The sequence below is a fragment of the Triturus cristatus genome, chromosome 4_2 (genome assembly GCF_964204655.1).
Source record: "Triturus cristatus chromosome 4_2, aTriCri1.1, whole genome shotgun sequence".
NCBI lineage: Eukaryota > Metazoa > Chordata > Amphibia > Caudata > Salamandridae > Triturus > Triturus cristatus.
This window is the reverse complement of record NC_140586.1, coordinates 460,486,712-460,505,044: the sequence shown is the minus strand read 5'-3', so window position 1 is coordinate 460,505,044 and position 18,333 is coordinate 460,486,712.

Below are 18,333 nucleotides of genomic sequence, written 5' to 3'. Positions count from 1 at the left end.
GAGCTCCCACCGGCACGTAGTGGGCCCTCTTGGGGACACGCCGGTGGCAGAAGGTGAGCAGTGAGGCCTGATTGCGCAGGGGCGGGCAATCTCCACTGGGCGGCAGGAGGTGCTGGGGTGCAGCAGCCTGTGTGCGCAGGGGCGGGCAAGTGATGATGGCGTGTGCTACTGTATGGACTCTGCCATTCATGTCTCTGGAAACTGTTTCAGATGAGGGAACTGGGGGCCTGCAGTGTGTACCAGCACATGGTTGGAGACACACCGGTGGCAGCAGGTGAGCAGTGAGGCCGGGGTCTGCAGTGTTGGCACTCTCTCTCTCCCTCTTTCTCTCCCACACTCTTTCTCTATCCCTCTCTATCCCTCTTTCTCTCTCCCTCGCTCTCCCTCTCCTTCTTTCTCTCTCCCTCTCTCCCTCTCTCTCTCCCACTCTTTCTCTGTCCCACTCTCCCTCCCTCTCTTTCTCTCTCTATCTCTCTCTTTCGCCCTCTCTCTCTGTACCTTCTTATCTAGGTTTTTGTCTTGCAGACTGTGACTTACAGAATGTCCTGAGAATACCCGACATGACTCTTCTGAATTGTTGTTTTGGGTTTATTCTATAATAAAGGGATTATTTGTATTTTCTGAGATGAATGATTAATTCTCCTTTTTCTGACCACACATGTATGTTAGGTGTTGTGATTGTGCGACTACTGGCGAATTGTGTGGTTCATGAATTCGTGGAGTTGATGTGCAATATCTTTGTCCAAAGGGGGGCCGGAGTATGGCCCCGGGGAGGGGTGGTGGGGTTCTGGGGGTGGTGGTGGGTGTTGTTGCCCTTTTGGGCCTCCGGGCTGCATGATGAGTAACTCCATGGCATCTGTTCTTCATGTTTGGCTCTGGACTGTGCTTCCTTGTCTGGTGCCGGTTGACGTCCGACTTTAGACCAGGTCAGCACAGGTGTTAATTTCCTGCAGCTAACGCGCTTTATCGCATGTTTTGTGTTCTTATCGCCGATCTGGTTGGTCGTTGAGAATGTTGCGGAGTGGTGTTGTTGCGGCTTTTTGCACGGGAATGTTTACTCTGCATCTCATTAGCGATAGTTGCCGGAGTCATCTGTGGCGATGTTTTTTGCGGCGGCTATCATGGGAAAACTGGTGATATGGGCTGTTAGCACCAGTGTAGTGTAGTTCCTATTTCCGTAATAGACTCTGCACATTGGAATAATGTACACTATAGTTTTAGCATAGGACTGAGGTCAGTATGGCCCTATCGAGTATATTAAACTTAATTACTTTATGTGTCAGCTAACTCAGAGGACACTAAAAACTCCTTGTGAAACAAGAAGGGAGTAGTTTCTGGCAACCGCATAAACATGACAACTTTGTTACCCTTTAGAATCGGAACACTCTCATAAACGTGGAAACAATAGATAACAGTTTCACTCAGCTAATCGGGCATGCTTAGTTTCTGCAGACTTTACACTAAAAGAGTAGACGGGCATTTCAATAAAAGGATTTATTGAACAGTCTTATTTCTCGTGTAAGAGATATGTGCTGTTACAATCATGAGACAGTACGCAAGATATATTGTGTACAGCGTAAACAGTAGAAAGAAATAATACTCCGCGAGCATTATCTTTTAGGTATGACATATATATTCATATACACAAATAACATAAGCTAAAAAAAATGCGAGTACTCATACGATGCGTTCTGTAACTAATTCTACCCCAGTGTACCTAAGTATAGGACAAGGTAAGAAGTAGGAGCTGTATTCTTTAGGATGTTATTCTATAGTTTGTATAGTATGCCTCTAGGTTCTAGTCAGCTCCACACCTTAAGAATGAGAGAGGTTGGAATCTCTATCCAGTTCTCAAACTCTAATACCCTGCGAAGGGAGTCAGAACACTGGAAGCTGGCTTCTCTGCGAGCAGGGATAACAGCTTCATGTCAGTGTGTCAGGCCGGGACACGGGCTCCTATAAGTAGGGGTGGGCAGAATTTGCGAAATTAACTTTCGCAAATTATCGCGAAAATGTTTAAAATTATCGCAAACAAGCGGAAATATCGCGAAGATGCGGAAGTTTTTTTCCCGCATGTTCGCGAGATTTTCTGCATGGTTGCGGGTCGCCAACTTACCCATGTGGTTGCTTGCGGGCGCGGCCATCTTGTTTTGAGTTGTCTCGCGGTGCATGATCACGAGAAGAAAGACGTGATCGCGCGACGCATGACATCACTGCGGGCGCGAACTGTCGCGAGACAGCGCAAATGGCTAAAAACAATACAACATCTCATGGAGAACGCGACCGGATCAAGAAAACTTGTCGGCGAACGCAGGGATTCAGGTAAGGCGATAGCGCGCGCACGAGAATGTATTATTTTACAGCGCGAGCAAGTAACAAATTATCGCCAAGCTGCGGAAACCGGAAATTTTGACATTTTCGCGCTCTCCGCGGAACGCGAAAATGTCAAATTATCGCAATTTCCGAGAACGGAACGACATTTTCACCCAGGCCTACCTATAAGTCGAGGTCTCCTCCTTGCTTGTCGCCGTGGCAAGCAGTATCAATGCTTGCAGCTGAGCCGTGGCTTGCCATGGTAAGGGAAGGTATATTTATACCTGGAAGGTTCTTAGGAATGTTTGCATTGATTTAAAGTCAGACAGAGGAAGACGTTACGAATGGACCCTTGGGGTATAGCGGTTCATGCATAATAAATGAGTTCTTGGAGAAATCACAGACCAAAAGGAAACGGTTCAATTTACTGGACCCTAGGGTTCAGGTCGCACCTCACCTGACAATTCTCTTGCCAACCCTCCTAAATTTTAAATAAAGTAAGAAAGCTGTTTAGCTAGCGTGGTGTGCAACTCCACTACCCCCACCGTTTCACGGGGTGATCATCTAGATCCAAAAATGTAACCCACTGCAGGTCGCACCACTCCTATGAGTCCATAGTCTTAATAATCAAATGAATATCCATCCAGTGATGTGTATATTTCCAAAACTTCCTCTTTATTCTTCTTTACATTTTCATAGTTCTTAAGCAGCCAACGCTTTTCGTTCTTTTACAAAGAACTTCGTCAGGGCAATATTTTTGGCAGCGTTATTTGTAGACTGTACGACGAGAATCCGTCCGATATTTTTGAAGTATCAATATTAATGGTTACTTCACAATCCTTCTCTGTTACTTTACCTAAATCAAGGCGTTGTTGGTCCCGTATCTAATTCCCCTCGATCCTATTAAGGGTTAATGTGCCTCCAATCCAGTGTGTTACGACTACCAGATAAGTATTCGCCTAAGGCCTAAGGACATGTATCTGGATAACCTATATACGCACACCTAAAATGGAATACAACACCAGCTTGTGAATGGTGCAATAAGTTTATCACAACTTTGGCTGTGCTAAAGTGCCGATAACTCTGCGATAGATCCATGAGAATATGCCCCTAAATAGTGAAGATTAGTGTCTAAAATGAATTCCAAAATATTACATTGTACAGTACTGAGTATAAAGGTCAACAGTTAAATACAGTTAAATACAAATGGCATTACCAGTGCGTCTCCCAAATGAATCACGTCGCCAGTCGAATTGCTGGAAAATATTGCCCTTTTATCCTTTATTCGAATTTTCTTTCATAAATTCGCAGCACAGAATTGATAGCTGTAGCAGGGCGTTTTGTCCCACACGGGGCTTCTTCAAGGCTTAGTGTATTTAAGAACAAATACAGGCGCTTCGTATCAGACTTACTGTGGCATAAAATGATTTGAAGGGTAAACGGGATATGTATCTCCCAATGTCAAAGTGTGATGTACTGTTCCAAAAGGAAACTACATTAGCATTTAATGCACGGCCATGAACAGACCCCCTAAAATTATTTAAGAATGTATAGCACAGCAGCAAGGAGAATGTAGAAAAACATTAAAAAATACACTTTAACCTCTTGATACAGAAAGAAAATGAATAGGAATTACACCAATCCTGGCAAAATATTAGGATTAGGTGTAAACCCATTCATTTAGTTTGGAGAAATTTACATTTAAAGCTAGGCATGGGCTGGGCATGAAGCTGTTAAGCCTCAGAAAAAGTTAGATATAATTGGGCAACTGGTTCTCTGGGAATCTTGCAAGAATTCCACAGGAGTCCTGCGGTAGAAAAAAATAAATAAATAGGGCATTATGAATGACCAATGGTACGTTTTCTTTTGTCAGAGAAGGGTCACCTTTCAGTATAAACCCAAATGTTCAACACACTCTTCCACTATGGCTCAAGAGTATCTGTTTCTTTTTTTTTATTAGTTTGATTTTTTTGTGGCTCTCTGACTCGACAACTAAAGAAACCAGTTTAGAGAATGTGATGCATGAATCCAGGAAGGGAGACATTTAAATTTCACAACTGTGTTAGTCACCAGGAATATCTGAAGAGGCCGGTTCTATCTATTTCAAAGGTAATTTCCTCTTACATCTTTCTTGACTAGAATTTACTTTCCTGGTTGTAAATCATGACACGCAACTGGTGGCACAGAAGGATTGGCAAATTGTACTTGTTGGATAGAGTGCACTGTGTCAGCCAAGTACTTGCAATAGTACAGGATACAATCATCAGTAATACTAAGCAAGTATGTTGAAGGGATACCAGGAATCTTCATCGGCTACACCATCAAAATATTCTGAGGGCTTATATCAATTCTTTTGTTCAGAGTATTTTTCACTCAGCAGCAGCAGAGGGAGCATGTCTGACCAATTCAAAGCAGTAGATTTGCACACTTTTGCCATTTTATTTTCCAAGACACCATTACATTTCCCAACAATTTCCAATGATTGTGGTTGATAACTACAGTGAAAATATTGCTCAGTGTCCAAAGCATCACAAATCATCTTTATGATCATTATTGAGCTATCGTCACTCTTGCCTGACGTGATTGTTAATGAAGTTCCACATCTAGGTATCAACTCATTGAGCAAGAATTTTGTAACTGTCAGTGAATCTCTCTGTTTGTTCTGCCTCAATCCAGATTGAAAACACCCACATCAGCTAAGACTATTACACAGTGGTATTTTCACAAAACAACTTGTAATCTAGCAAAATATCTGTGAGCTTTTCCAGATGACTCATGACTACATCAATTTTCTTTCCGACATTATTTCCCTGACAGATTGTGCACCTCTGTCAATTGTTTTCTACATTATTCCTAAAGTGAGAGTTGAACCGGTATCCATTATATATATTGCTCAGTCTGTCCCTTTCTCATGTAAGACCATTAAATACCTTAACAAGTGTGGTAAAAGTGAATTTGACAACAAAAATCTTTCATCATTTCTTTTTCAAAAGCCATCTCCAGGATTTCTTTACTTCTGGGGTTTTCTCATTCTTTCTCTCCATCATCTGACATTGTATCCTGTATTTCCCTCACCTCATCTAATGTTTATATTAACACACAAGTATGAACAGGTGCCAAGTGATTATCAACTAGTATTGGCAATGCGATGCTGCATAATAACGTGCAACTGCATCTGCTCAATTATTTCTTTTAGTGACACCATCACTTCCAGGGTCTATCTGCTGAACATTTTACGACTACCATTTTGAATTTAAATAGCAATCTCAAAGATACCATAAATCAAGAATTCTTGGTCCATTTCAAATTGGTCTTCCAGCCGAAGCCATAAAACAATGGCGTGACCAAAACTGACCAAAATCATGCAAACTCAAAAAAAGCACTGACTATCAATGTAATTGTTACCAATGAGTGCATCAACTTAAGAAAATGCATTGCACAATTATGATGCTTCAGCAATGCAAACTCATGTTCAGCCAGCACATGCGGCACCTACATTTTTTTCAATGTCTCTTAAATAAGCTCTATCAGCCGATAGAACTAAATCAGTTTAAATCAATGGCACGTCTCATATGTCAGGTCTTGGTACAGGTCATAATTCTGTTACTTCCGAACAATTGTGTTATCTAACATCATTGTCGATATCATTTTTATTTTCTACTACTGGAAGTAGCAGAAGGGTAGCAACATTTAAAACACTGCATCTTGTGACTGACACATTTGGGACTGCAAAAGTAATTAACTGATAATTAATCAGTCTTGCATTACTCAGATATCTGGTCCAAAGTGTAGTAAATAGTGTCTCCAGTGCTTGTGGCACAAATACAATTAATGTATGTCTGAAAACCATTGAATCATTTTGGCTGATTGATTTAACTGTAGCTGCAACAGATTTCAAACATCCAGGTAAAGCAATGGAGACTGGATCTAGGGTTTCAGGAAAATATGCAGCAGGAATTTCCACTGCTATGCTGCTGAGTCAGAACAGAAAGAGAACACTCATTTCTTCAGTGACTCTACAAAAAAACTGTTTTCAATAATCCGGCATGTCCTAAAACAGTTCATATACACCGTACCTGGTGAAGGCTTTCATGCATTCATTCATTCAGTACAAAGGATCGATTGTGTTGCTACCTGTCAGTCTCTGTAATGGCTTAGCTACAAAGGAAAAATTGAGAATGCACCGACAACAATAGCATTTCCAAGAACATTCTTACATCATTCTGTGTATGAGGAGTACTTTTTCTCAGAATTGGATAGATGGCCTTTTTGGAACTTCTTCACTTAATTCCAAATGTGATATCCAAAAATAACTAACTTCTTTCTAACAGTATTGCAATTTTGTTAGCAAGACATTGTGTCCCTCTTCTGCCAGATGGTTTAACAATGCAATAATGTCCAATTTACAGGCCTTGTTTTTTTTACCCAGCGAAAATAAGTTCATCAATATATTAGCCCAGGACTGGCTCATATTGTATATTCAGTGCCTCTAGGTCTTTCTTATGAAATTGCAGAATGATTGATGATGATTCTCTATATCATTGTGGCAATCTTTCCAAAACCAGTTATTTTCTAATTTTCAAGCAAAAAGATTCCAGCTATCTTCATGAGGAGGAATACAAAATAATGATGAACATGAATCAACCACTGTGAATCACTCTACACCTGTTAGAATTTAAAACACTATAACTGCTGGAACTGGAACTACTGTACAACATTGGACCATGATATCAATAAATGCTCTTAAATATTGAACAATTCCCAAATTTCTGTTATCCTTGTGTAAACTTATTATAGAGGTGTTATATGGCTCTCCAAACCTTTTGTTAGTATGCCCAGTTTTAACCATGATTTCTATATCACTGGGGTAATTTCTTCTCAGTTTCACAAGAATGTCTGTACTGTGATATACGTGGATAGACAGCTCCCAGTTTTAATATAACCTTCACTTGTTTAACACTTTTAATACGTCACATGGTTTTGCCTGTCAAATCCCAAACCTCCCTCTTCACAAACTGTATTTGATCTGGAGATATGTTCTCTTCTATTGAACTGGAAAGGCATTGAGCTTCTCCGACTTTCATTTATATTTAAACTCAACATTGGGGTCATTTGTATGAGTTTAGACAGTATCCGGTGCGCAATAAATTACACAATTTGATATACAAAGTACATCTCAAGCCAGAAAGTTTGCAGGACTTGTTTCACTAATCACAAACTCATGCTTATCTGCAACAGAACCTATTGTCACTGGAAGAGAAGGTGACCTTATATGAACCACTTGTTTATCTGCAATGCCTACAGCTTGAATTGCTTTTCCAGAGATAAGTGGGTTATGAACTTCCACCAGTGTAATTGTGGAATGAGTAGCACCAACACCAACTAGGAAAGACTCTGGATAACCATTACCGGTACCTTCCACATATGGACCCTCTGGTCTACTTCAAGAATTGCCCCAAGCATGCTGCTCTCCTCCCCCGGCAGCCATCATCATTGTGTCTGACTAGGACCTTGTGGTACCCATAGGGTTGCTGCCACATGTGGAAAATTAATCACTAACCACTGATTACCTTGCTAACAGGTGCACCTGTAAATTCTGTGGAAATTATATGTCAATATTCTGTCACTGTGGCTTTAACAATGGTGCTGAGGGCATAGATCTGTAGAGCTGCCTTGTGTTCTGCATGTGACCGGTGCGCTGGATTAATTAACACCATCAATGCCCAATTCTGGGACACTGGAGTCATCACTGTTACCAAATGCATCTCATTGGCAGGCCGCTGCAACTGTATATTTATTCTACAGTCTCTTGCAGTGTTCAGTTTTACAACATCTGTGTCACACCCAAGGCTTCATCATCTCAATATTACTATTATTATTAAAGCCTAGTCTTCTACCTTGACTTTGACTTTTACCTCCATCTTTAGGAGTGCCAGGAGCTAATACACTATGAAAGAACATAGAATTGTTCTTCTGAGGTATCACCACTTTCCCTCCTTGCTGAAAATACTCTGTGCCCCCATCGTATCCACATTTTACAAATTCTTTTTAGACTCACAATAATTACTACAGTTTTTGCATAAGCCAAAATCTAATCAATAGACTTTGCTTGGTAAAACATCACACTTTGTAGAAGCTGTGTGCTTAATTCAGGCTTCAATCGCAACACAAAAGCTGACAACATACCTGATGCATCACCTTTAGTAAAATCTTCCATCTCATTATATTGTCTGTGCAACTGCACCAGTCTCTCATAATGCACATATACTGACTCATCTGCATTTTGGGTTGTCCTGATTATTTTTTTTACCAATTTTCCTGCTTCACAGGAACCTTGTTTTTCAAGGATTTGTTGGTTCTCAGTTATACAGCACTTTACAGAATGCATTTTAGGGTGAACAGTTATTCTATATTCATAAAAGTTGTAGAGATCCCTCAAGCAATGTGTATTAAACATGTCGTGCAAAGATTTTGCACTTCATGGCAAATTGTGATTCTAAATCCGCAGTACCTATAGAGAACCCTTCATAGTCAAAAGTTATTTATACATTAAGTTTAGTGGCACCTAGCTATTTTCAAATTAATAACATTTTACTGCATACACTAATGTTATGTTTGTAAATGATGCAGAGAACCCTCATGCACTATGGGGCAGATTTATGTCGGACTTGCGCCCCTTTTACGCCGCCGTTGCGTCACTTTTGTGACGCAGCGGCGGCGTAAACCCTGCGCCACGTTGTGCCCCATTTACATCGTGACGCATCTATGGAGATGCGTCACGGTGTAAAGCCCTGCGCCACATTAAACCTGCGTCAGGTTTAATGTATGCAGGGTGGGCGTTCCATCGGAAAAAGCCTTGGAAAAGTGACGCAGTGAAATCTACAAGATTTCACTCAGTCACTTTTCCGACCCTGCTGCGTCAAAACCTTGCGCCTGCTTGAAGCACGCGTAAGGCATGACGCAACATGTTAGGTATGGGCAGCCCCTAAACATTGCTGGAGTTGCGTCGTGCTTGCGACACGACTCCAGAAATGCGCCACCCTTACGCCATCAGATGCGTCACACATCTGTTTATCCTTGCGCCACGATGCGCTGCATTGTTAATGCGGCGCATCTGTGGTGGCGCAAGGGTAAACTTGCGTGACGCATCTTTCCTGGCGCATCCCTGCTGATTTGCAGGGATGCGCCAGGAAACATAAATCTGCCCCTATGTGTTCATATGTTTTGTAAACATTTTGCACTTCATTTTGAATTGAGATTTTAAGTCTGCAGTAGTTATAGTTAACCTATTCTGTTTAGCAAAGATTTTAATTAATCATACAAACAGGGAAACTCGTGCACATTTATTTGTCATGTACATTTAAAAGTCTACAGCTGGCAATTAAAAAATGATGTCAAGAACTTGTTTGACTTTTTTGATTAGCTTTCTCACATGTGAGGGTCTTCACAGCTGACCAGAGTGGCAGTTACAATTCAATAAACTTGCGTGAGAGTGATATGTCACATGCACACAGGCGTGATCACTGATTAAATGTACACTTGTGAAGGCTCGCTGTACCAAACTACTGAATGATGTGTATGAATGGTCGGTCACTGTCAACAATATGTAGGCTGTGCAATGACCAGTCATGGGATCCTTAATTGTTCATGGGACAAGGCAGAGACATAGGGTCCAATTTAGAGATTGCTGGACAGGGTACACTGTCACAAATTGTGGGTCCTCCCACCTCATTAAGAGATGGGATGACCTTTAGTTTTTAGTCGATGGAGACCCCATTGTCTATGTAGAAGGAAAGATTTCCCCAATGGGCCGACAGAGTAATGATATTATAATGCCTGCCCTTTTTAGGGTCAAGGGTGTAATGTCTTTTTTGCGTTATTCAGTCCCAGGGAAAAACCTGGCAGTGAGGGACAGAAAAACACACAGCATTAATCCCCTCACCATGGGAGATATTCGTTTTTTGTTTCTTTTCCAGAAGCAAATGCCTGCTATGGAAGCTTATTTCTGAAAACTAAAAACTTTGGAAAGTTTGGTGAACGTCTGTCATATTCAATGGGAGCCACCTACCAGTGTGACAGCCAGTTCCTTTCAGTGCACAGAGATCACCGGTGGGCCAGTGGTAATCTATATATTTGGCATGGGGTAGTCTGTCAGGGTGGCGGATATAATGTCCTCTGCCACCTTGATAGATTGAGTACCAACAAGTACCAGTTGAGGCACTAATTGCTTTCACAGTCTAACCACAGCCGTCCATATCAACATTTCAAATCAGGCACCAACATACATACTTTCTAATTCTACCTCCTGTAGACAACAGAAACCTTAAAAGTAATATTATCTTTTTTCTGGAGGAGTAGATGAGGCTTAATGGCCAGAGCTGCTGACCTTGGAACTGAGGAACCAGGTTTTATTCCCAGCAATGAGTTAAAATCTTGGACAAAACAATTAATCTCCCTGTGACTCATAAAAATAAATGTTACCTTGTGTAATGTATGCTGGTACTCGTGTTAAGTTCTCCAATGCCCTTGGGATGAGTTTGTGCTATATAAAACAGCAACAACAACAAAAAAGATAAGACCTGTCACTTTATTTGATATACATTCTCCAGTATTACCATTTTTATGTTTTGGCCAACACCAATGCTTCTTTGTCAACCTTGCATCAACCGCTATCATATCTCCCGGCATGATGGAAACGCTGGAATCATAGTAACAGCAAAAAAGGAATTCAATCTGAGTGGACCATTTTTCCATAGTTAGCTGGCCTGATTGAGAGTTACAAATATTAGGTGAAATCCATGTATTTAAAAGCAATTCCAACATGCTGGTGAAAAGCAGCCTCAGTAAGGTGGATCAAATAAATGGGTCAGGAAGAAAACGTCAAATGCCATTGTTCCTCATTTAGAAAATCAAAATGTTAGAGCTTAGCACCGTATTGCTCCATCTTTAATTCTGATGTCCACGGTACCTCTACTGATGCAGGAAGCCTGCAGGATTTATAATCGGAACGTTGGAGATGCAAGGTAACACATGGGAAGTGGTAGATGATTGAAAGACAGAAAAAGTAGCATTCCAGTGGGATACTTGATGTATAATGGGCCAGATGTACTAAGACTTTTTGCGGTCACAAACAGTCTGAATTGCAAAACTGGATCACTTGCAACCGCAAAATAGCATTTTTGTATGTATCAAAATCCAATTGCAATTCTGTGACACATCATTGAATGGCAATTGAGGTGAATACATATAAGTATATAAAACTCAGTACTTGGAAGGGGCATATTTAGGGTGTCCCTTTCAAATAACGATTCAGAATCAGATTTATTATTGTTTTGGGACCAAAATCTAATAGCAAAACATTATTATTTTACAGACTACAGAAAAGGTAGTGGTAAACCAGTTGCAAATGGGAAGGAAGACCATGCCTGCAATGGAAATTAGTCATATTGGGTTTCAATTTGCTACCTACCTCATCAAGTAGGAACTTGCTGCAAAAGGCCCATATTGCTGCCAGTATTTTGTGGTTTTTTTTTCAACTATACAAATTGTACTTCTTTATGCATATATTTCATTGTTCATTTTTATTTTTTTATTTCGAGAAAGGTCTACATCACTCCTTGCTTCTGGTTAATTCGGATACAATAAAGAAATTTGGAGCTAAAGTCAGTGAAGTGAGGACATCCCTATCCCAGGTGCCTACATCTGAATTCTTGTTACAGTGAGAAGGGCTCTTATACAGGAGACTTTTAGCCATCAAAGTGCATGCTTTTTCACGCGGGGGTGTAGAAGATATTAATACATGAATAATTTTGCATCACTGGTTTACTTCATTTTGCTATATTTCTGTTTCCTACTTAATAAGAGAAATAAAGGCAAATATGTCAGACTTAATTGGTTTTTAATTTTTGCGTTCCTACTGCTGTGAAAAGTCAGTATTAATCAGCACAAAGGTGTGAATGAGACAATAGGATTATTAAGCACCGTTTGTATTAAATAAGCAATATTGTGACAACATATGTATATTTACAATTACGTAAATGGCATAATTTACAGTGGGCAACAGCTGTTTATTTTTATTCATCATTTTTTATTTTTTATTTCTTGGAATTGTTTTAATCAAATAAATTAAATGTAATTTGTTTTCATGATATGAGTACAGTTAAGGAGATATTTTAAAACAGTATTTTATGACTCATTTCTATGCATACTCAGAAGGAATTATTTTGAAGTGCTTGAGTCTTTGAATACCTTGAGGAAATATGGATTTTTATGATCAATTGTGTCCCCTATCTTAGACCCCAACGGCTCCATGTACGTGCTACAAGTACATGTATGTTCCCTCCACTTCCAGCTATGAAGACGCAAATAATAATAATAATAATAATAATACTGGATTTTATACAGCGCGAACAGCTACCTCGCGAGGAGGTGTCCCGGCGCTAGTAGATCACTGATAACCTTAGGCATAAAAATAGGAGAGCTAGCGTGGCTGGGAGAAGAGCCAGGTCTTTAGCAATTTCCTAAAGCAGGGTTCGGAGGGGGCCTGTTGGATAACTTGTGGCAGGGAGTTCCACAAAGCGGAGACGTTGGCTGAAAAGGTCCGACCGCCTAGCCGGGCCTTTTTTGCCCGCGGGATGACCAGTTGGACACGGTCATTGGATCGTAGTGCACGGCTTTGAAAGTATCTAGGAAGGCGGTTTTTCAGGTATTGTGGGCAGGAGCCATACAGAGATCTGAACGCAAGCGTCAAAGCTTTGAATTGTATCCTGTTGGCTACTGGTAGCCAATGCAGGGTTCGAAGATGCGGAGAGACTGACTGCTTGAAAGGAATTCGCAGTAACAGTCTCGCAGCCGCATTTTGAACTACCTGAAGCCTGTGAGTCAAGTATTTTGGGAGGCCCAGGTATAAACCATTGGCATAGTCCAGCCGTGAGGTGACAGTCGCATGGACAACCGTTTTTCTACAACTCTCCGGTAAGAGCCTTAGGATTTTTCGGAGGTTTCTCAGCTTGCTAAGACAGCACCCGGCCACTTGTTGGACATGGGATGAAAAGGACATGTTATCATCCCATCTCACTCCAAGATTTTTTGCCGAGTGACTTGGTGAGGGGGGCGGGCCCATCTCCGTGGGCCACCAGAGTTCAGGGGCGGGGGGGGGACCCTTGCTGAAGAAGATGACTTCAGTTTTATTGGCATTCAGTTTTAATTTATTGGTGTTCATCCAGTGTGCTATATCCTGGAGACAGCCTTTGAAATTTGAAAAAGAATCATGCGTCATCTCCGAGTATGGAAATACCAACTGGGTGTCGTCGGCATATGAAATTGCCTTGACACCCCAGTTGGCAATTAACGTGAAAAGAGGAGCCAGGTAGATGTTGAACAGAAGGGGGCTGAGGGCCGATCCCTGCAGGACTCCACATCCAAGAATTTTGGGTGTGGAAGAGAACGTCCCAAGCGCTACCTTCTGCGTTCTAAGTGATAGGTAGGAGTTTATCCACCCTAGTGCTCTGTCCTGAATGCCTATCTCTGCGAGCCGGCTGAGTAGGCTGGCGTGGTCCACCGTGTCGAAGGCGGCCGACAGATCCAGGAGTACCAGCATTGCTGAGTCTCCTGCATCCATCGACCACCTCACTGACTCGGCTACCTCTATGAGCGCTGTTTCTGTGCTGAAACCGGGACGGAAACCCGATTGAGTTTCATGTAGGATGTTATTGGTTTCCACAAATTTACTCAATTGTCGCTGTATAATTTTTTCCAGCATTTTTCCCGGGGCAGCAAGTAGGGATATTGGGCGGAGATTCGTAAGGTCGTCTGGGTCCCCATTGGGTTTCTTCTTTAGGGGTAGAAGAGTAGCATGCTTCCAGACGTCCGGGAAAATGCCCGAAGCAATGGAAGAATTCCAAATACATTGAAGTATCGGGGCTACCGAGTCTGCAATGGCACTCCATAGTTTAGCTGGGCAAGGGTCGTCAGGGGAGCCGGATTTGCATCGGCTAAGTTCTTGCCTTACCTCATTCAGTGGAATATGCATGAACTGGGTAAAAGTCTCTTCTAGCTCGCCTTTATTCGTTATGTCCTGCTTCACTGTTTTTGTTATTGGACCAAAAGAGTCGTAGACTTTTTTAATTTTATGATCAAAATACTCAGAAATTTGCTCACATAGCGTAGCTGTGGGTACAACCTCTCTTTCAATGCATTTTGGCTTAAAAAACGACTGTACCACTTTAAAAACTTGTTTGCTGGACTGATCTGCCTGAGAAATTGAGTCCGCATAAAAGCGCTTTTTGCTTTTCCTAATAGCTTTCCGGAAATGTTTAGAAGCTTCCTTATACCTAGCTTTTTCTTCCGGACCGTAGTTTACTCTCCAGAGTCTCTCCAGTTTTTTACAGACCGCTTTCTCATTCCTAAGTTCCTGCGAGAACCAGGGAGCTGAGGGAGAGTCTCTTTTAGATAGGGCCCGGGAGGCTGGAGCAATGGAGGAAACCATCTTTCCAATCCATTCATTGAGAAGTGTAGCATCCGTATTGGTATTATTTGTCAGGGAAGGGATGGTTTGCGCAAGGACCGGGCACATAGTATCAGGGGTCAGTTTTTTCCATTGCCTCTTCAGGAAGTACCGTTTACTCGAGACAGGGGTATCATTCGCAATATTCAGTGTGAATGGGACGAGTGCGTGATCTGACCATGTCAGAGGCAGAGGTGTCTCAGACTGCACATTCTTGATGTTAGAAAAAATGAGATCAATATTGTGGCCCCCTGTGTGAGTAGGGCCCTCATTGATCAGTCTGAGACTGGCCGTATTTAACGTGGATCTGAGCAGCTCTGCCATGGCACAGTCGGGTTTATCCATGTGGATATTGAAGTCGCCTACCACAATAAAAAGGGGGTGGAGGAGCGAACTCTGGACAATCGTGTCCAGTAGAGTAGTAAGGTAGGGGTCTGTACCAACCGGGGGGCGATAAAACACTAGTCCTGCTAGTGACAACTGAGGGCTCACTTGAAAGCAAAAGTGGAGGCCATCAATACCTTGAATAGCAGTGGGGGCAGAGGATGTCAAAATTAAATGCTCTTTAAAAATAATGGCTACACCACCGCCTCTTTTTGTCCCAGGGCGGTTGGCGAGGCATATTTTAAATCCCAAAGGGACTGCAAGTGCAATGGAGGTCAAGTTGTCCTCCTTGATCCAAGTTTCAGTTAAAAACAATATATCCCATTCCTGCTCTTCAAGTAAAAGCCAGACATCGTCTGCGTGTTTGGCTAAGGATCTGCAGTTAAGAAGGCCCGCCCTGAGGTTTGTTTGAAATAGGGATTTGGGCTTAGGGGATATCACAGAGGCATCGCTGCCAATAGCTATCCCACAGTTGTTACAGATCTGAGGGAGTTCGAGGGTCACAGGGTCAATACAATGGGGGCAGCACTTGGATGGGGGATCGAGCGCCTTTAGGTCTTCACCTGACCACGCTATCCTTCCACCTTGTTCTTCGCTACCGGCAGCATGTCTGGCCCCAGCCGCGATCTGGTCGCGGACGGGCGCAGACGGGCTTGCCTTAGGCGCGCCTTCGGCGCGCAAACGGCGCGCCCGCTGCGCACGTCCGCTGCGCGTTCTGGAAATGCACATTTAAATAGTGGGCCGTTTAGGGCGGGAAGGGGGCGTGGCCAAAAGTGGGCGTGGCCAGCGGCGAATGGAGCCGGTCGAGGGTGTCACGTGACAGCGCTAGGTCCGCTGCACGTCACCTTAAAGTGCCAGAGTGCGAGTTAATTAAACACAGAATACAAGGTTTAAAAGCACACAGTACAGGGTTTAAAAAACACAGTATAAGACACCAAATTTAAAATATCAAATGTAGCAACTCCCGGCTTTTCGCCTCAGGAGACAGGAAATACAATTGCGTCCAACGTTAACATGTCCTCTTTCAGATCCACCCTGAATGGGTCGAATATTCCGTTCCTAAGTATGCTTTGCCACCGTCTTTATATGGTGCACCTTTCACGTTTTTCAGCTCTGGCAAGTTAGGCCCTGAATTCTGCCATCGAGCCTTTTCCTGCCTTCTGCCTCTGAATGCTCCAGCCTGGACCTGCATCTGAATCCATGACCTTTGTCTTACTCCCTGCGCGGCTAACGGTGCCTGGCCCGGCCTGTTGCCTGCCAAGACTGTATTCAGCCTTCAAGTTATCTGCTCCGCTCCTCGAAACATACATTCCTGTCTAGTAGTTTAGGTAAACGTCCTTCCAGCTGCAGAGCAAAGGGCCCGGCCTTACTGTCTCCGTGCAAGTAATTCATAGCTCCTGTTACCATGGTAGGCCCATGCCCCCTCGCATCTCATGTAGACACTTAGACGCTTATACACGCACTAGCAGTCAGTATAGGATAGCCTCTGCCTGAGAGACCTTTCCTTCCAGATAATACAGTTCCTTAAACACAAGATATTAGATATGATTTGGGATTAGGTTGTTCTGACATCCCAGACTTCTGTCTCCTCATGTAGGGCTAAATGTCAAGTCCCCTTCACCCTCCAGTTACACGTCAATCACACGTCATGCTGCTGCACGCGCATATTTGCCATGTATTTCTGCTGACCTTGCAGGATTCTCTTATGGATCCACCCACCTGTGACATCCTCATAATGACGTTTCTAGTACACGCCCTCATGCACGCCTATTGTAACACCTTTTTCATTACGTATGTGTATTCTTATCTCTCTTCTCAGCTGTTACGCCTCCTGCATCTGCCTTTACTGTAAATGTATTGACTATATATATGATAACCTGTCAATAAAGTATGCGTTAATCCCTTCCCGAACCCTCGTGGTGACGGAATCCGATTGCCTGGTTCGAACCAATTCCTTTGTAAGGAATAAATGCCCTTTTAAAACCTCTAATATCACGGATTCTGCCTCTTATTTATTCTGAGTTATCCTTATTGAATTTTACCGCATAAATTAAGTACAGGTAATATAAAATTTACCACATAATTGGCGCCCGAACAGGGACTCCTCCCCCACCCCACGCGCCGGAGGTGCGTTGCAGACCTGGTCTCCTGCCACAGCCGGACGGACAACTACGCGTACCCGCAGGATTTCCTGTACCTCCCTCAGGCCAACGGAGGTGACTGAGGCTGCGATCAACACCCAGACGAGGCGGTGAGGAGTGCGGAGGATCCCGACCAGAGCCTAGCTGAGAGAGCAAGATCCGAGGTATACAGAGGCCCACCAAGTTCCGAAGTTCCGAAGTTCCGAAGTACCTAAGTCACGAGTCGAGTCCAGTCCAGTCCGGTCCAGTCCAGTTCAGAGTTTCCGAGGCCTTCTGTTCCGTTCCGTGCTTCCCGGTGAGTACCGTTGCTGGGGACGCATCTAGACGTGCGCATTAGTTTGTGCCGGTCAAGACGGGTTTGGGTACACAGATCCGGTCTGCACTGTTTTAGCAGTGTATCTGTACTGTTTAGCAGTACATCCAGTATTATGCAGTTAGCTAGTTTTATTCTAATTATCATTGTTCGTTTTAAAATGTTTTAATGTGTTTTAAATGTCGTGGTATGAGTGATTGTTCGATCTTCATTACTGTGTTTATTGTATTAATTGTGTTCAAGTCCGAGTAAGAATCAAGTAACAAGGTTTAAGATGCCGTTATTCTCAAAATTAAGACAGATAAAAACTAGAAAAGGGATACTCGAGGAAGCCGTTCCCATTCCACCTAGGGACACTCCAGGGTACTTTATGTACCATAAACATGGCCTAGATGCCGTATTATATCTCGCTTTATGGGTGGACTACACAAAGGATTTAGTAGAGAATCAGAGATGGCCCGCTGTTGGGACATGGGATGCAGATTGCATCATGAGAGTAGAAGAAGTATTATGGAAAAAGAAAGCCAGACAGTCACAGAAAGATGCCATTGAATTATGGCGTAAAGAATCGCATAGACGCACAGAGAAAGCGCTCAGAAAGGAAGAGAAAAGTAGGGAGGATTCAGACAAAGCCCGAGAAAACGTATTAATTGAGGAAGGTATCCGAGTAAAAGCAG